Source organism: Chiloscyllium punctatum, chromosome 41 (genome assembly GCF_047496795.1).
Source record: "Chiloscyllium punctatum isolate Juve2018m chromosome 41, sChiPun1.3, whole genome shotgun sequence".
Classification (NCBI taxonomy): Eukaryota; Metazoa; Chordata; class Chondrichthyes; order Orectolobiformes; family Hemiscylliidae; genus Chiloscyllium; species Chiloscyllium punctatum.
Genome location: NC_092779.1, coordinates 28,030,307 through 28,049,987, shown reverse-complemented (window position 1 = coordinate 28,049,987; position 19,681 = coordinate 28,030,307). Strand labels below are relative to the sequence as shown.

At 41.9% G+C, this 19,681-nt stretch overlaps 1 protein-coding gene across 1 annotated transcript in view; it reads left to right on the top strand.

The window, feature by feature from the left end:
• The window catches only part of LOC140464958 (collagen alpha-6(VI) chain-like), a 182,206-nt gene that overhangs the window by 14,386 nt on the left and 148,139 nt on the right, over positions 1-19,681 (top strand). The gene's annotated exons all lie outside the window — the stretch shown is intronic.

Below are 19,681 nucleotides of genomic sequence, written 5' to 3'. Positions count from 1 at the left end.
AAATGATGGTGTGAGTGTGTGCCTGTGTGTGTAGGGGTGGTGGATACAGGTAACGCTCTGTGTGCTGCCCACTTTCAACCCAAACCACAAAAATGGTGGGGAGATATTGAGATTCATAACCAATGACAACCTTGTGGGATATAACTTGTGGCATGCAGACAAACACACAGAGAAAAAGAAGTTCTCCTTAACTCTCTACATATAACTTCTGTCTCATGGCTTCTGTCAGCTTCCCCCCCACTTCCCCACATGCTGTTGACTCTCTGGTACTCCCTTCATTGCTTCCCTCTGCTTGGTTCCTCCTCTGCTGGTTTCTGCGTCATATGACTCTACTCGACTGTAACCTCAAGAGGCTGTATGTTGTCGCTGATCTTGTTGCTGGCTACATTATCCACGTTTGTGCTCCAATCTGTGTCAGCCTAAGGGATGGCCATCCTGAAATGATAGCGCAAAACTCTGAGTTAACTAACTTCTACGTTAGGAACTAGGAAGTAACTTCTGAGAAATGGGAATGCAAACAAGCCATTTTTTTCCGCTAGCTGGTGAAACACTTCTGCATTTTGAGTAGTTATTGGCATATTTCTTTGGGATTGATTCACCCCTCTATGTTGCCATTATGTATCCTCATTGCCTTTCCTGATGAGTTCCAAGAAACAGTCAATGCAATATGAGGTCAGAAATTGAAGAGATTTATTCTTGTTTGTCTTGCTTACTCACACAGAGCAATACTTGGAAAAGAATGTTAATTCATAATCTGCCTGTGCATAGGGAACTTGACATCTGACCAAATGAATGTGGAATTTAATGATTGGAGAATAGTCCATCAATTCTGCTGCTTTTAACCCCTGATGGACAACAAACCCACGTGGGAGCGCTGCAGATTAAAATTCATTGTTCAGTGGCTTATTGGGGATTCTTTGCGTGGTTGAAGTGTCCTGCTGTCCCTTGTACTATTCACAAATGTCAGAGATCCCTATTGCAGGGTATATGTTAGGATCATGGAAACAGAGAAAAGAGAAGGAGTAGGTGACTCTGCCGTCAAGCCAACTTCGCCATTTAGTTTGATCAAATCCTCGATCTCCATTCTCTTCCCATACTCATTGAAGCCTTTAGTGATTAGAAAATCCATATATCTGTTTCTTAAATATATTCAGTCACTTGGTCTCCACAACCATAGAGAATTCCACAGGTTCACCAACCTCTTAGTGAAGAAATGGCCGATTGCATATCGTGAGACTCTGACCCCTTGGTCTGGAACCCTGGCCAAGGGAACATCATTCCCGTATCTGGTCCGTTCAACCCTGTGAGACTTTCTTATGTTTTGATGAGATCATCTCTCATGCTTCTAAATTCTAGTGAATACAGACCCAGTCAACTCAATTTTTCCTTAAGTAACAATTCTGCCATCCTAGGAACCAGTCTGTTGAACTCTCACTGCATTCCTATGATGGATATGTCTTTTGTTTTAGGTTTCATACAATCCCTACTGTGTGGAAGTAGGCCACTTTGACCATCGAGTCCACACTTACTCTCCAAAGAGCACCCCATCTAGATCCATACCCTTACCCTATTCCATCCCTGTAGCCCTCCATTTCCCACGGCTTACCCACCTAGCCTGTACATCCCTGGACACAATGGGTAATTTAGCATGGCCAATCCACCTAACCTGCGCATCTTTTGACTGTGGGAGGAAATCTGAGCACCCGGCAAAAACCTACGCAGACACAGGAGAATGTGCAAGCTTGACCCAGTCACTGGAGGGTGCAATCAAAGCCAGGGCCCTGGACCTGTGAGGCAGAGTGCTAACCACTGAGCCACCATGATACCCTGAGGAGCCCAAAACTATACACAAGCTCTGTAATAGTGTAAATCTACGCTGAGATGCTCAAGACATCTCTCTGAGTAGCTGGCAATGAGGTGAAGTGTTTCTCTATTTTTGAAAGCACAATCCAGGGCATGATGTTTCTGTTTAAGTGTGCTCATGGCAATTACTTTTCCATAAATGTAAAGCTGAAACCGACCACCAGGATCAAATGGAGAAATGTTTATATTGCACACAAAAGTTTCTTAGCTCGAGTTTGGCAGGGCAAAATACATACCTCAGCTTTTTTTTTTAAAGAATTATGAAATGAAAGGAATGTCTACAGTGAAATCAATGATGCCAGTTGCTTTTAAAAAATTGTATCAGACATTTGCCAGAGCGTGTCAGCAACAGCTAAAGTGTTAAGACAATGGTGGATTTAATCCAAGTGAATTGGTAGGTTTGGATAACTGTTATGCAGTGGAAGCAGAGCTCTGAAAATTTGTCAATTACAAAGTCCTTGCAAAAAAACTTTACTCATATTAAATTTTAGATAGCCTTGCTTGTTGAAATCAAAACAATTAAAATAAAGACCTGTGGATCCTGCAGATTGGAAATAAAAATGGGTAGTGACCAAAAAGCTCAGCGGATGTGGCAGGATTTGTGGAGAGAGGAACAGAATTAATGTTTCAAGTCTAATTTTATTTTATCAGAATTGAAGGGAGCTAGAAAAGTGATGGATTTTATGCTGCAGAATTTTGGTTGGTGGGGGTGGGGTGGGGGGAGCGAAAACGGAGAGACAAACAAATGGAACAGGTGGTCAACATATCTTAGAACAAAAGGCAAAGAGAGTGCTTACAGTCAGAAGAAGCGATATGGGTTAAGTTTGGGTGTTAATAATGGAAGTTAAAAGCAGAAAATATATAAGCTGAACTGAGAGAAAACCCATACAAGCAAAGCACCCAGTAAGGAGGGGCAAGTAAACAAAGTGGAAGAGGGAATTCATGGTCTAAAGCTATTGAACTGAATGTTGAGTCCTGAAGGCAGTAAAGTGTCAAAGTGAAAAAACGAAGTGCAGTTTCCTTCAAATTAAAGGATATCTTGGCTGTCAGTCAAACAAAATGCACAAATTGTCGCCTTTTTTATTCTAGGTTTCCAACATCTGCAGTATTTCCTTTTTATTTAGAAGCAGAACCATGATTAGCAAGTGCTAGCTGAGAAAAATAGGAGCAGTGATTCTGATTTAAACTTAGTGAATTCACTGAATCCAGAATACCGACTAGTATCGTTCAGTATCATCAGGGTCTCACTCACTTTCTAAAAAAGAACAGGGCATGCAGCCTGACTTTACACAGCAATTCCTCTAATCACGTAATTTGAAGGCCAGCAATAAGTCTTTGAAAGAAAATCCCCCAAAGCAGAGATTTCACCCAGCGATCACAAAAGCAATGGTCGTTGCTCAGAGGACATTGTTGTGGACTAAGCCAGACTACTCAAAACATTCTTAAGCAGGCAGTCCAGACCATAACTTTGCAATTTGTTTCGGTAAGTGTACAGTGAAAATTACCCAGATTAAGTTAGTGAGGTTGACTACCAGGTTTAAAACAAGACAAAAAAAATTATTCACAAAGTTATACAATGAAACACGAAGAACAGAATAAAGAATCCTTACAGAACTCAGTCCATCCAAACTAGATTTAAGTATGCTGTTCCAAATATACACAACAGTCCTAATAAGCAAACCCCCTTTAAAACACAGTACAAAAAGGGTCAGGTGCTTACAGGTTGAAGTAAGAAGGGCAGAAGAGAGAGTTTCCACACAGCTCAGTGTTGAACTCCCAACCAATTCAGGACTCAACTAAACTGCTCAACTCAGCTAGAGAGCTGACCACTCCCCTTTCATTATACAGGTCACTTCTAAACATGACCACTTTGGCCTGAAGTCTCATCTGTTTGCATTAAAATAAAAGGCCTTTCAAAATCCTTTTCACCTCAGTATCTAACCAGTCTGATTGGAGCCCAGCCTAGCTAATTACCCCTCTGATAAAAATCAATGACAGAGTATCCTTGAGCCAAGGAACAGCTTTTAGAAAAGAAAAAGGGACTAACTTTGTGACAACATTCAACATTCTGACGACCAAAGCCAGACATCTTTTTGGGGGGAGGTTATGGACCAGGCCAGACCCCCTCAAAACATTTCAAGAAGGTAGCCCAGACCCTAAATTTTCTTGTTGTTTTAAGCAGTTGTAAGGTAGATATTCTAAGAGCTGGTCAAACCACTCAGTTTTCAACAAAACAGAATTTATTTACAGAATACCGAATGAAACATGAAAAAATGAGAACAGAATAGAGAATAACTTTACCTATCTGAAAACCCAACCGACTCTATCACAACTTAATAATGCTGTTCCAATTTCCTGCAACATCCCCATAAACACACCCCTTGGCAAAAAGGTAAATTCAAGAGAGATGTCAGAGAGAAAATCAGCATGGAGCCTCATTTCACTGTAGCTGTTTCTTTGGGTTCCCAGCTAAAAACTAAACCAAACTAGAAAAATCCCTGAACTGGGAGAACTAACCATTCCTCTTTCATTGTGCAGATGTTTAAAAAAAACTTGAAAGCTTTTGCCCTGATTATTGTCTTAGGCAATATCTGTTAGGCATAAACCCAGACAAATCAGAACCTCTGCCTTTTACAACCCCATTTTTAAAAAAACCAAGGACAACATAATCTTGTTAAAGGAGCAGTATCATCACAAGGGGAAGCGATGTTTTCTAGCCCTGGGGATGTAGCTAGAAAAGTAGCATGGGGGTATTGGGCACAAGAGGGAATGGAACTTGACATCCAGGTACCCGCTGTACAGCTAATCCCTTGTGCACAACTCAGTGCAGATGAATTCATTTGCCTTAATGCATAGACCACCATCACTGGTGTACCTGTTTGGTGAGCTAACTCTTTATATTCCAACTGAAGGTGAAATAGTTTCAGCCCATTTGGGAAAAGACTCAGAATTGCTCTTTAATTGATCAGTATTTGATGAACGGAAGGACTCATTTGACAGCAAAGTTGATCTTAGGCCATGTAAGCAGTCATCCTGCCAAACTGAGTGAAAAGATACATGTGTCAAAAGATCTGGTACGAAAGACAGTATTGTCAGAACAGATACACTGGAGAATGGGGAAAATGGAACACAGTTCTTACTTGAAGATGGTCTGGAGGAAGTGTATTCGATGAAGCCACGGAAGCCAGAGGGCTTATAATGGATGTTGATGGTCCATAGAAATTGAAACTGAACTGATTTAAATGGGTATGTTGCAGCCATCTTTCACTAACGCAGGATACACATACACATACCATCCCAGAAATAGCTTTAAATCAGGAAATGAAGGGAAGGGAACAACTCCAAAAAAATTCCAATCACCAGGGAAGTACTACTTTGTTAATTGCTTGAGCTACAGACTGACAAATCATAAAGTTCTGGCAGATTTATTTCGAGGGATTTTAAAGAAATAATTAGTGAGACCTCTGATGTGTTGGTTTTAACTTTTTAAAATGTTCCTAGACTTGAGGTGGCCCCATTGATTAGAAACAGTGAATGTAGCTTTTTTATTTGAAAAGGGAGAGAGGGAAGTAGAAAGCACGAAATAATGAGCCAGTTTGGCTTAATACCTTCATTGAGACAACACTAGAAACCATTATTAAAGCCATTATAGCAGGACATTCAGAAAACTTCAAGGAAATCAGGCAAAATCAACATAGTTTGTAAAAGGGAAATCATTTTAATCAATTTATTGGAGTTCTTTGAAAAAGAAGTTGATTTTGGGGATTCATAATCACCTAATATAGCCAGTTCAAAATTTGGAGCAACTTTTAGTTTCATTGAGTTTGTTAAGAAGCAGCAGTTTTTGTGATAAAGTAGATGAAGTGTATTTCTGTGAAAATTGAGATGATCCACTGATTCACAGGAGATTCACGGGCTGTTGGTACAGAATGTGTTGGTAAAGTTGTGAAGGCAACATCCTGCTCTCTAGCCAAGGGTGTTAGGGAACTCTTCCTGGGCTTTTCCTCTGGTCCATCTTCCAATAAGAGAAGAAAGCTCCCTGTTGAGGACTGCTGCCTACAAGTGGTGCCTGACAAGGACTATCTTCTGCCCCGAATGCTTGTTGATAATACGCTTATTTCTAGGAGTTGGTAGCTTCTGCTGCATCCATCAATTGTATGGATGATGTTAGTCAAAAATTATGGGACAGCTACTCACACCAATGAATAATCATTGTCCTGTTGCACACCTCCAAGTGAAAGTTATTTTTCATTGCAATCAAGGGTAGAAACTTTTTTTTCAAACAATGCATGCATAATTGGATATTATAGTGCTTGATTTTTTTTTTAAATGTTTGTCAAAGGCTAGTTATGACTGTAACATAGTTAAGTAAGGTTTTACGCTGCACAGGAAATGCTAAATATGGAATACAAAGAGCAGGCTATTTTAAAGGACACCCTAATTTACAACTGTCCCCTTCTTGAGAAATATATACCCTTATTGGCTTATAGAAACTAATTCTTAACTAACCTACCAATTTCAAAAGTATATGGTTGGTTTCCTCATTTCTTGATTAGGTATTGTAGATAACATATTGAAGTTATTAGAACTGTTAATATCAAGTTTTCAGCAGCTAATAAACATAAGGCCAACATAGTCATAGCGCCATACAGCACGGAAACAGACCCTTCAGTCCAACTAGTCCATGCCAAACATAATCCTTAACTAAATCAGTCCCACCTACCTGCTCCTGGCACATATCTTTCCAAACCATTCCCATTCATGTACTTTTCATGTACTACCTATCCTCAACAAGGGGTCTAACAGTGATAATGAACCAGGTCCTACCAGGCACACAGTCTTAGTTTCTGGATTTCTTCCTCTGTTTATTCAGCTGGACAATTTTAACCAGATGTTTCATACTTTAAGTGCTAATTCTGTCAAGGACTGATCCAAGGTTTAGATAGAAGTGTGTGTGGGGGACAATTGGCTTGTCATTCTGAGACATGGCTTTAATTGCTTATTCAGCTGGACCAGTTTAACTAGATTTTTTTTCCAAAGTACTGATTCTGTCTAAGACTGATCTAAGCTTTAGAGATAAGGGGACTGGGGTGAAATGGCTGGCTAATTTTAACCAGTTTGAACTGCCTCAGTCGGCATGGCGATATTTACTCTCAGCGTTGTCATGTTAGATATGGAGCCTTTTTCCATTATCGTTTCAGTGCATTGGAAAGAGAAGGTAGAATTCCATACATTTCAAGTATCCTTGCCCCCTTGGTCACCCTGTTTGTTGGTTTCCTGTTTTCTTACATCAGGTTGTTGGATTTTATCCACCCTTGCCCCTTTATTCTGTACTGAAGCTACACTATCGTCTTTTGAGGACTTTGGCTTTCTTTAGCTGGTTACAGTGCATTTAATTACAACAAAACATGATGCATGGACTGAAATAATTCTCCAATTCTGGCTTCACTACACCTATTTTGTGGATGTTTCTTATTAAGTATTTTTCTCCCTTATTATTTTTGCTTTTATTTTTATCCCCTCTCATCAGTACACTTCAAATGTTTAAAATTTATTTTCTCTGTGGATGTTCTGTTAGTGTCTCATCTTTTAAATTTGATTCCTTGCGCTTGTGGCCCTAATACCCATTTTGTCAAGTAGGTGAAGATGTCTGATTCCCATTCTTCAGTGCATTTTCATTGTACATTCCCTTATGGTAGTTTCTTCAGATGCGACAAACACTTCTGCACACTTACATCGATATTTCAAGATTACGTCATGCATTCTTGATTTTCTGGCAACCTTTATGAAAGATCAAAACTGAGGTGTGAGGACATGCATATCCTTCCCACTATGTTCCCAGTATTCTGGGTAGTGGCTAAATCATCCAATTCATTTTCTGTAAAAAAGAGTCACAGGTAAGAGCACTGTTTGAAATAGCAACTTGTTTCAAGTTTTTTATAATCCACTTTCAGACATAATTATGTACAGGCTTTGAAGTTTAAAACATTTTTCACTGGGGACACAAGTGATCGCAGTCAGTTCAGGATTCTTCTGTTCTTCATGTCAACAAACTTCTGAGTAACTGACTGAAAGATCAGGTGGATCCTAAGATCCATTTAGAAACACAAACTAGTGAGAGAGGACCATGTCTTTTCGTGGGAAGATTAGATTAGATTAGATTACAGTGTGGAAACAGGCCCTTCGGCCCAACAAGTCCACACCGACCCGCCGAAGCGCAACCTATCCATGCCCCTACATTTACCCCTTACCTAACACTACGGGCAATTTAGCATAGCCAATACACCTGACCTGCACATCTTTGGACTGTGGGAGGAAACCGGAGCACCCGGAGGAAACCCACGCAGACACGGGGAGAACGTGCAAACTCCACACAGACAGTCACCTGAGGCGGGAATTGAACCCGGGTCTCTGGCGCTGTGAGGCAGCAGTGCTAACCACTGTGCCACCGTGTTCATGGTGTTCATGTAGCCTGGTGGCATAAAACAGCAGCTAATGAACTTGAAAGACCCTATACAGACAACAAGCAAAACTAATGTCATTTACAAAATACCATGCAAGGACTGTAACAAATACTATATTGGACAAAAAGGCAGAAAACTAGCCACCAGGATACATGAACACCAACTAGCCATGAAAAGACATGATCCTCTCCCACTAGTATCCTTACATACGGATGAGGAAGGACACCACTTCGACTGGGACAACACATCCATCCTTGGACAAGCCAAACAAAGACACGCACAAGAAATCCTAGAAGCATGGCATTCCAACCAGAACTCTTTCAACAAACACTTCGAGTTAGACCCCATCTACCACTCCCTGAGAAAAGGAACCAGAAGTGACTTCACCACAGGAAATGACATCACCACAGGAGATGACACCACCAACCCAAGGAAATCCAAACATATAAATAGAAAGCAGGAATTATCAGCAGTGCTTCGTCAGAGTCCCACTGAAGATGTTACCTCATAGGGTGACAAAACGTCTGGAAATGAATCTTCGAGCTCAGTGAGCAAACCTACATCCAAAACCTCGACCTGAGCTACAAATCTTCTCAAAACTTGCTACTCCCCTTCTTGAACAAAGGAACAACATTTGCTATCCTCAAGCCTTCTGGCACTATTCCTGTAAGCAATGATGACATAAAGATCAAAGCCAAAGATTCAGCAATCTCCTCCCTGGCTTCCCAGAGAATCCTAGAATAAATCCCGTCCAGCCCAGGGGACTTAACTATTTTTATGCTTTCCAAAACTGCTAACACCACCTCCTTATGCACCTCAATCCCATCTAGACTAGGAGCCTTATCTCAGTATTCTCCTCGACCACGTTGTCTTTTTCTAGCATGAATAATGATGAAAAGTGTTCATTTAGCACTTCCCCTATCTCTTCTGACTCCACGCACAACTTCCCAGTACTATGCTTGATTGGCCCTAATCCTATTCTAGTTATTCTTTTATTCCTGATATCCCTATAGAAAACTTTAGGGTTTTCTTTGATACTGTCGGCCAATGACTTCCCATGTTCTCTCTTGGCTCTCCTTAGTTCTCTCTTTCGGTCTTTCCTAGTTAACCAGTAACTCTTAAGCACCCTAACTGAACTACCACATCTCATCCTAACACAAGCCTTCTTCTTCCTCTTGAACAGAGATTCAACTTCCTTAGTAAACCTAGGCTCCCACGCTCGACAACTTCTTCCCTCCCTGACCAGTACATACTTATCAAGGTCCTGCAGGAGCTGTTCCTTGAATAAGCTCTACATTTCAATGGTGCCCATCCCCCACTCTTTCCTGCCCCATCCTTTGCATCCTAAATCTTACCTCATCCCATCGTAATTGCCTTTCCTCCAGCTGTAACTTTTGCCCTGTGATTTATATCTATCCCTTTCCATTACTAAAGTAAACATAATCGAATTATGGTCACTATCATCAAAGTGCTCACCTACCTCCAAATCTAACACCTGATAGGGTTCATTACCGAGTACCAAATCCAATGTGGCCTCACCCCCTGTCTACATACTGTCAGGAAACCTCATGTACACATTGGACAAAAACTGACCCATCCAAAGTACTTGAGATAAAGTATTCCCAGTCAATATTTGGAAAGTTAAAGACCCCATAACAACCACTCTGTCACTCTCACTCCTGTCAAGGATCATCTTTGCTATCCTATCTTCTACATCTCTGAACTATTTGGAGGCCTATAGGAAACTCCCAGCAGGGTGACCTTTCCTGTTTCTAATCTCAGCTCATACTACCTCAGTAGAGGAGTCCTGAAATGTCCTTTCTACAACTGTAATACTGTATGACTAACAATGCCCCACCATGTTCTCTGTTCTTACTGAAACATCTAAATCCTGGAATCTGCAATAACCATTCCTGTCCCTGCTCTACCCATGACTCTGAAATAGCCACAACAAAGAAATCCCAGGTACCAACCCATGCTGCAAGTTCTCCCACCTTATTCCGGATGCTCCTGGCATTGCCTCTGTCCCCCTGCTGAATTAGTTTACCACCCCCCACACTGCTGAAGTGCATTAGCAAATTCCACCCCACCCCCAGGAAATTGGTACCCCTCTGGTTCAGGTGTAGACCATCCTATTTTTAGAGGTCCCACCTACCCCAGAAACAGCCCCAATTATTCAGGAATGCAAAACCCTCCCTCCTGCACCATCCCTGTAACCACGTGTTCAACTCCTCCCTCTCCCTATTCCTCGCTTCACTAGCATGTGACATGGGCAACAAACCAGCAATAGAAACTCTGTTTGCTCTAGCTCTAAGCTTCCACCCTAGCTCCCTGAATTTCTGCTTTAAATCCCCATCTCTCTTCCTATCTATGTTGGTGCCTACATGGACCATGACTTGGGACTGCTCCCCCTCCCCCTCAAGAATCCCAAAAACATTATCAGAGATATCATGAACCCTGGCACCTGGGAGGCAGCACACCAACCGTGAGTCTCTCTCGTTCCCACAGAAACTCCTATCTGTTCCCCTAACTATGGAGTCCCCAATGACTAATGCACTGCTCCTCTCCCCACTTCCCTTCTGAGCAACAGGGACAGACTGTGTCAGAGATCTGTGCCCCATTGCCCACCCCTGGTAAGTTGTTCCCCCCCCACAACAGTATCCAAAGCGGTATACTTGTTGTTAAGGTGAACAGCTACAGGGGATCCCCGCACTGCATGCCAGTTCCCTTTTTTTTTGGTTAGAGGAGAAGGACAACTGGGAGACACTACCTACTCATCTACCTTCTTCTTTTACCTGAGGTGTGACTACCTCCTTGCAACTCTTCTTAATACCTTCCTCTGCCTCCCGAATGATCCAAAGTTCATCCAGCTTCAGCTCCAGTTCCTAACAGGGTTTTCGAGGAGCTGGAGTTGGGTGCACTTCCCACAGGGGCACTAATGGTGACTCTTATCTCCCAAATTCTGCAGGAGGAACTTTCAACTGCCCTAACCTCCATTCCCACTATTCTAAATTCCCACCAAGACTACTGAAAAACAAAAGGAAACCATGCACCTTACCAATCTGACGCACAGAACCTTTTTTTTGGTTAGAGGAGGAGGACGGCTAGGAGACACTACCCGAGTAGTGTTTCAGGTAAAGCAACCACCCAAATATAAAGCCTCACTTACCCAGCAGTCCCGTGTCTGCTCCTACTCAGTGTGCACTCCGCCTATACATGAGGTAAACCTTTATATCTTTTAAAATGTTACCTTTCTGTCACGCCTCTGATCCTCGCTGTTGCTCCTCCCAGTCCAATTGCTGCCGATAAGAGTGAAGAACGCTGAACTCCTGAAGTAAGTTTTCATATCTTCTAAAATTTATTTAAAGAAGGTGTCAATCTTGACTTTATTAATCAGAAAAGAACTAAAAAGGAATGTCAGGTAGTCAATATTCCTCTCCTTTGGGTACTGAAGAGTTAACATAGAACAATACGGCACAGAACAAGCCCTACGACCCTCGATGTTGCGCCAACCTGTGAACTATTCTCAGCTCGTCCCCCTACACTATCCCATCATCATCCATGTGCTTATCTAAGGATTGTTTAAATCTCCCTAATGTGGTTGAGTTGACTACATTGCCAGGTAGGGCATTCCACGCTCCTACCACTCTGCGTAAAAAACCTGCCTCTGACACCTGTCTTAAATCTATCACCCCTCAATTTGTAGTTATGCCCTCTCGTACAAGCTGACGTCATCATCCTAGGAAAAAGACTTTCACTGTGTACCCTATTTAATCCTCTGATCATCTTGTATGTCTCTACCAAATCCCCTCTTAGTCTTTTTCTTTGCAATGAGAACAGACCCAAGTCTCTCAGCCTTTCCTCGTAAGAGCTTCCCTCCAGACCAGACAATATCCTGGTAAATCTCCTCTGCACCTTTTCCAATGCTTCCACATCCTTCCCAAAATATGGTGACCAGAACCGTACACAATATTCCAAGTGCGGCTGCAATAGTGTTTTGTACAGTTGCAGCATGATATTGCAGGTTCGGAACTCAATCCCTCTACCAATGAAACCTAACACACCGTCTGCCTTCTTAACAGCACTATCTACCTGGATGGCAACTTTCAGGGATCTATGTACATGGACTCCAAGATCCCTCTGCACATCCACACTACCAAGAATCTTTCCATTGACCCAGTACTCTGCCTTCCTGTTATTCTTCCCAAAGTACATCACCTCACATTTAGCTGCATTAAACTCCATTTGCCACCTCTCAGCCCAATTCTGCAGTTTATCCAAGTCCCCCTGCAACCTGTAACATTCTTCCAAACTGTCCACTACTCCACCAACTTTAGTGTCCTCTACAAGTTTACTAATCCATCCATCTATATCTGCATCTAAGTCATTTATAAAAATGACAAACAGCAGTGGTCCCAAAACAGATCCTTGTGGCACACGACTAGTAACCGGACTCCATAGTGAATATTTTCCATCAACCACCACTCGCTGCCTTCTTTCAGAAAGCGAGTTTCTAATCCAAACTGCTAAATCGCCTTCAATTCCATGCCTCTGCATTTTCTCCAACAGCCTACCATGTGGAACGTTATCAAAGACTTTACTGAAGTCCATGTATACTGCATCAACTGCCCTGCCCTCATCTACATGCTTGGTCACCTTCTCAGAAACTCAATGAGGTTTGTGAGACACGACTTGCCCTTGATGAAACCATTTTGACTATCTGAAATCAAATTGTTGCTTGCGAGATGATGATAAATCTTATCTCTTATAATCTTTTCCAAAACCTTTCCTACAACAGAAGTAAGGCTCACTGGTCTATAATTACCTGGGTCATCTCTACTGCCCTTCCTGAACAAGGGAACGACATTTGCAATCCTCCAGTCCTCTAATACTAAACCTGTAGACAATGATGACTCAAATATCAAAGCCAAAGGCTCTGCTATCTCCTCCCCAGCTTCCCAGAGAATCCTCGGATAAATCCCATCCGGCCCAGGGGACTTGTCTGCTTTCACTCCTTCTAGAATTGATAACACCTGTTTGTAACTAAGCTTGATCCTTTCTAATCTAATATCTCGTACCTCATTCTTCTCCTCTACAATATTCTCCTTTTCCTGAGTGAAAACCGATGAGAAATGTTCACTTAGCAACTTTCCGATCTCCACAGGATCCACACTCAACTTCCTACTTCTGCCTTTGACTGGCCCTATTCCTACCCTAGTCATCCTTTTATTCCTCACATACCTATAGAAAGCTTTAGGGTTCTCCTTTATTCTATTTGCTAAAGACTGCTCGTGTCCTCTCTTTGCTCTTCTTAACTCTCTATTTAAATCCTTCCTAGCTGATTTGTAATTCTCCATCGCCTTATCTGAACCAATTTCTTGCCTCATCAACACATAAGCCTCCTTCTTCTGTTTAACAAAAGATGCAATTTCTGTAGTAAACCATGGTTCCCTTACCTTATCACTTCCTCCCTGCCTGACAGGGACATACCTATCAAGGACACACAATATCTGTTCCTTAAACCAGCTCCACGTTTCCATTGTCTACATATCCTGCATTTTGCTACCCCACTCTATGCTTCCTAATTCTTGCCTAATCGCATTATAATTGCCCTTGCCCCATCGATAACTCTTGATCTGTGGCATATACCTATCCCTTTCCATCGCTAAACTAAACGTAATTGAATTATGGTCACTCTCTCCAAAGTGCTCACCTACAACTAAATCAAACACCTGGCCTGGTTCATGACCAAGCACCAGATCCAGGGTAGCCTCTCCTCTTGTCGGCCCTTCGACACACTGTGTCAGGAAACCCTCCTGTTCACGTTGGACAAAAACTGATCCATCTGACGTACTAGAGTTATAGCATTTCCAGTCAATTCTGGGGAAGTTAAAGTCCTCCATAATGACCACTCTGTTCCATTCACTCCTACCCAGAATAATTTTGCCAATCCTCTCTTCCACCTCCCTGGAACTCTGCAGAGGCCTATAAAAACTCCAAGCAGTGTGACCTCTCCTCTCCTGTTTCTAACCTCAGCCCACACTACCTCAGTAGATGAGTACTGGTCAAAAGTTCTTTCAGCCACCGTTATACTCTTTTTGACTAACAAGGCCACACCTCCCCATTTTTTACCAGCTTGCCTGTTCTTAATGAAAGATCCAAACCCTGTTAAGGAGTCTAAAATTTTCTGGTATTTCTGACAGTGATTACTAAAGTCCTGAATAAGTTTTTTTTTTCAGATTTTAAGAGATCAATTTAAAGTTTGAGTGAATTTCACAATGCAAAGGTTTGAGCCACACAGCCAATTTGTAGACAGGTATAGAGACAAAAGGTACAGAATTTCACCAAAGCTAACTTAGCTGAAAATGGGGTTAACCAATTTTCTTCTGAAAAGCCCTTCTAGACAAATTCAGAGAATATATCGTGGATGCATGATTGAAACAACTGTATGATTACAGCTGTCAACAGGTCCACTGGAATGTCCAAACCATGTTTAATTTCTGGTTATCTCTCCAACCAAGACGATGTCCAGTATTTTGTGAAATCAGCAAGCTATGATTGGCTAAAATTTGTCAGAAATAGTTGAATGACCCAGAGATAGCCAAAGAGGGGCACAGTGTCTCAATGGTTAACATTGCTGCCTCACAGCGCCAGAGACGTGGGTTCGATTCCAGCCTCGGGCAACTGTCTGCGTAGAGTTTGCACATTCTCCCCTTGTCTGCGTGGGTTTCCTCTGGGTGCGCCAGTATCCTCCCACTATCCAAAGATGTGCAGGTGAGGTGATTTGGCTATGCTAAATTGCCCATATTGTTCAGGGATGTGTAGGTTAGGTGCATTAGTCAGGGGTAAATGGAGGATAAAAGGATAGGGGAATGGGTCAGGGTGAGTTACTCTTCCGAGGGTTGGTGTGGACTTATTGGGCCAAAGGGCCTGTTTCCACACTGTAAGGATTCTATGCAATGCCCAGCCTAATTCTCTGCTGCAGTATGTGAAGAAGAAACACACAATGAACAATGCCAGAAAAGCTTCCAAAGATTCTTCCATGGAATGTAAAGACATCAACAAAGTCCAAGAGATAATTGCAACATTGCAGCTTGCAAGTTCCAGTCAAACAATACATGTGATAAACTTGACACACCTCACGGGCACCATTAGAAAAGCTTATGCTTTTACCTCTGTCCAAATGAAATATTTCAAAAGGAATGACCAACATCCACTATATACCTATACTGGGGCAAATAGAAATATCATTCCTTCATGCACCTTGCCTGAGATGTATTCAGGGAACTGGCATAACATGGCGTAGTCCACAGAAGGTAAGCTTAATGTTTACAAAGGATCTGACATCACATTAACCACTTTAAATGCCAACACAGATCCTCAGGATGGATAGCTCAAGCATTTTACATTCTTGAAAAAGTTTGGCCTACTATCAAGCCAATTATATGCACAAACCTACAAACTTTTATGATCCATGGCTCAGCATAGCACGTTCAGCGAGCTATGTCTGATGACATCCAGCTGCAGTGCCTCAAAGAGATCATTATTAATGGGTTGTTTGAACACATTGAAGTGATCCCTGAGAGAGCCTGTTCACTTTAGTCATCAGAGATTAGCTGCAACCCTCCAAGAATATCATCTTCAGCAGCGAACTGGTCATAATTCTGCAAGGTCTACATTAAGACACGCTCGATCATTTACACACAGGCCATATAGGCACAGAAAAAAAGCAAGTGATTAGTGTGTGAATCATAAACCATGTGCCAATGAGGCTAGGAAGATAGTACAGTAAATGTGTGGCTAAGGCACTGCTGTGGGAGGAAGGGCTTTGGGTATGTAGATCATTGGGATTGGCAGGTGGGATCTGTACAAGGAAGACAGCTGCAGTACTAATATCCTAGCAGACAGGTTTACCAGTGTCACTTGTGAGGGTATAATCCAGTATGGCAGGGGGCAGGAATCAGTGCAGTAGGTCAGCAAGTGAAATGACTGAGGAGGAGTTAGAGGCTAAGGCCACTGAGGCCAAGAGGAAGAACCAACAAGGAGAGCTTATTGAATATGGTGGGACTCGCGGTCTGAAGTTTATTTATTTTAACATGAGCAGTATGAGACGTAAGGCAGATGAACTAAGAGCTTGGATTAATACATATGACCAAGGTTTTGTAGCTATTATAGAGACCTGGCTGAGAGAGGGACATATCTGTTCCTTTGTCACCCGTGGCTGTTGAGAGGCCTGGAGTAAAATCAATCAAAGTGATTGCACCTTTCCAATTCTTGAGTCCTACCCATGCAGTTTAATGTTTCAGGTAAGGCGATGTAAACAACGTGAGGTCGCTACGAGACTGATTAAGGGAATGTTATAGCTGTACTGAGGGAGGCTACCTTGGAGGACTCATCTAGTGAGGCTGCATGGGTCAGACTCAGAAATAGGAAGGATGCAATCACTTTGATGAGATTATACTCCAGGCTTCTCAACAGCCAGTGGGAGACAAAGGAACGGATTCACAGACAGATTATGCAAAAAATCACAACACCAAGGTTGTTGTAGTACGAGATTTTAATTTCCCCCAGATTAACTGGCATTCTCTTAATATAAGGGAATTAGATGGAGGTCAAGTGGGGGTGGGGGGTCCTTGATAGGTGTGTTTGGTACAGGCCATGCTAGACTTGGTTTTAGGAAATGACCCTGGCCAGTTGATCGAAGTTTCAAGAGGGGAGCATTTTGGGAACAGTAATCAGTATTCTGTAAGTTTAAAGTTATTTATGGTTAAAGATATGAATTAAGAGATAAGGAGAAGGTGAAAGTACTAAGTTGGGGGAAAACCAACTATGACAATATTTGGCAAAAACCAGAGCATGTAGGTTGGAGATGGTTGTTTGAGGGTAAATCCATGTCTGTCCTGTGGGAATCTTTAAAAGGCCAAATGATTAGAGTTCAGGACCAGCATGTTCCTAAAAAAATGAAGGGTAGCAATGGCAAGATCCAGCGACCTTGCATGCTTTAAAAAATAATAAACATAGTGGAAATGAAAAAAGAGGCATTTGTAAGATTGAAACTGAAGACAGAGCTCTTAAAGAATGTAAAGAAAGTAGGAAAGGAGTTAAGAGGGTTAAAAGAGGCCATGAAATCATCTTGGAAAACAGGATTAAGGAAAATCCAAAGGCACTTTATAATTATATCAGGAGGAAGAGGGCAGCTAGGGAAAGGGTAGGTCCACTCAAGGACAAAGGAGGAAATCGTGCTTGCAGCCAAAGGAAGTGAGTGAGGTCCTTAAAGAATACTTTGCATCAGTATTCACACAGGAGAAGGTCATGGTGGATGGTGAGTCTATAAATGTGTATGTTGACATTGCAGGACATGTTGATATAAAACAAAGTTAGATGTTTTGAAAAGCATTAAAGGAGACAAGCCTCCAGGCCCTGATGAGATCTATCCAAGAAGATTGAAGTGGGGAATTGCTGGGGTTATGTAAGAAATTTTTGTATCCGCTTGAAGCACAGGAGAGGTCTCAGAGGATTGAAAAATAGACAATGTTGTTTCTTTACTTCAGAATGGCATCACAAATAATCCAGGAATTTACAGGCCAGTGAACCTTACATCAGTAGAAGGAAATTATTGGAGAAGATTCTTAGGGAAAGGATTTACTCACATTTGGAAAAATATGGACTCATTAGTGATAGTCAGAAGGTTTTGTCCAGCCATGTATCACAAACATGATTGGTCTTTCTGAGGAAGTGACAAAGATGATTGATAAGGGCAGAGCAGTGGATGTTGTCTATTTAATCTTTAGCAAGATCACTCACAGGAGGCTGGTAAAGAAAGTAAAGCCACATGGGATCATGGTTTGGAGACACCAGTGTTGGACTGGAGTGTACAAAGTTAAAAATCACACAACACCAGGTTATAGTGACAACCACCTGATGATGAAGGAGCAGTGCTCCGAAAGCGAGTGCTTCCAAATAAACACGTTGGACTATAACCTGGTGTTGTGTGATTTTTCACATGGGATCTGCAGTGAGCTAGTAAATGGATACAGCACTGGTTTGGTCATAGAAGACAGTGGATAGAAATGGAAGCTCTGACTGGAGCTCTGTGACTAGCAGTTTTCTGCATGGATCAGCACTGGGACCCCTGTTATTTGTAACACTTGGAGGAGAATGTAGATGATCTGCTTAATAAGTTTCAGATGTCACAAAACTTGAGGGAGCTGCAGACAGGAAGATTCCCAGAGTATACAGTAGGATATAGATAGACTGGAGATTTGGGTGAAGAAATAGTATTTGGAATTTAATCCTGACACATGCAAGGTGATGTATTTTGGAAGGTGTAATGGAAAAGGGAAGTATATAGTAAATGGCAGAATACTTAGAAGCATTAATATACAGAGGGATGTAGGCATACAGGTCCAGTTCCCTGAAAGTAGCAACTCATGTGGATAAAATGGTCAAGAAGGTGTATGGCATGCTTGCCTTCATCGGTCAGAGCATAGAAAATTAAAATTGGTCAGTCATTTTGCAGCTGTATACATTTTTAGTTCAGTCATATTTGGAATATTGCATACACTGCTGGACATCACACCGCCAGAAGGATGTGGAGGCTCTGGAGAGGATACAGAAAAGGTTTATCAGGATGTTATCTGATTTGAAGGGTTTTAGCCATACGGAGAGATTGGTAAAACGTGATTTAGTGTCACTTGAATGTCAGAGGCTGAGGGGTGATCTGATGGAAGTTTATAAAATTATGTGTGGCGTGGATAGAATGATAGTTGGAGTATTTTTCCCAGGGTTGTTTAAGTTAACAGGGGTGAGGTTAAAGGAGATGTGAGAGGCAAGTGTTTTACACAGACATTGGTAAGTGCCCGGAACATGCTTCCAGAGGAGATGGTAGAAGCAAGCAAATAGCAATGTTTAAGAGGCAACTTTGCAGATATATGTATAGGCAGGGAGTAGATGGATACAGACCGTACAGACAGTTTTGAGTTTAGAAAAGAATCATGTGCAGTATCGGTGCAGTATTGCTGGGTCGAAGGGCCTGTTCTTTGTTCTTTGTTTGGAAGTGGGGACCAATTGTATCATTTCAAAGTATGTCGATGATATAAATCTTAGTGTGACTGTGAGTTGTGCAGAAGATGTAAAAAGAGTTTGAAGATTTAGTCAGGCTACGTGAGTGAGCAAAAGAATAGCAAATGAAACATCGTGTGGAGAAGTGTGAGATTATCCACTTTGGCAGGAGGAACAGTGGTGCAGATCATTTCTTGAGTGGTGAGAAATTGTAAAGTGATAGTATCTCAAAGGACCTCGATATACTTGTTCATAAGTCACAACAGTGTACAAGTACAGCAAACAATTCAGAT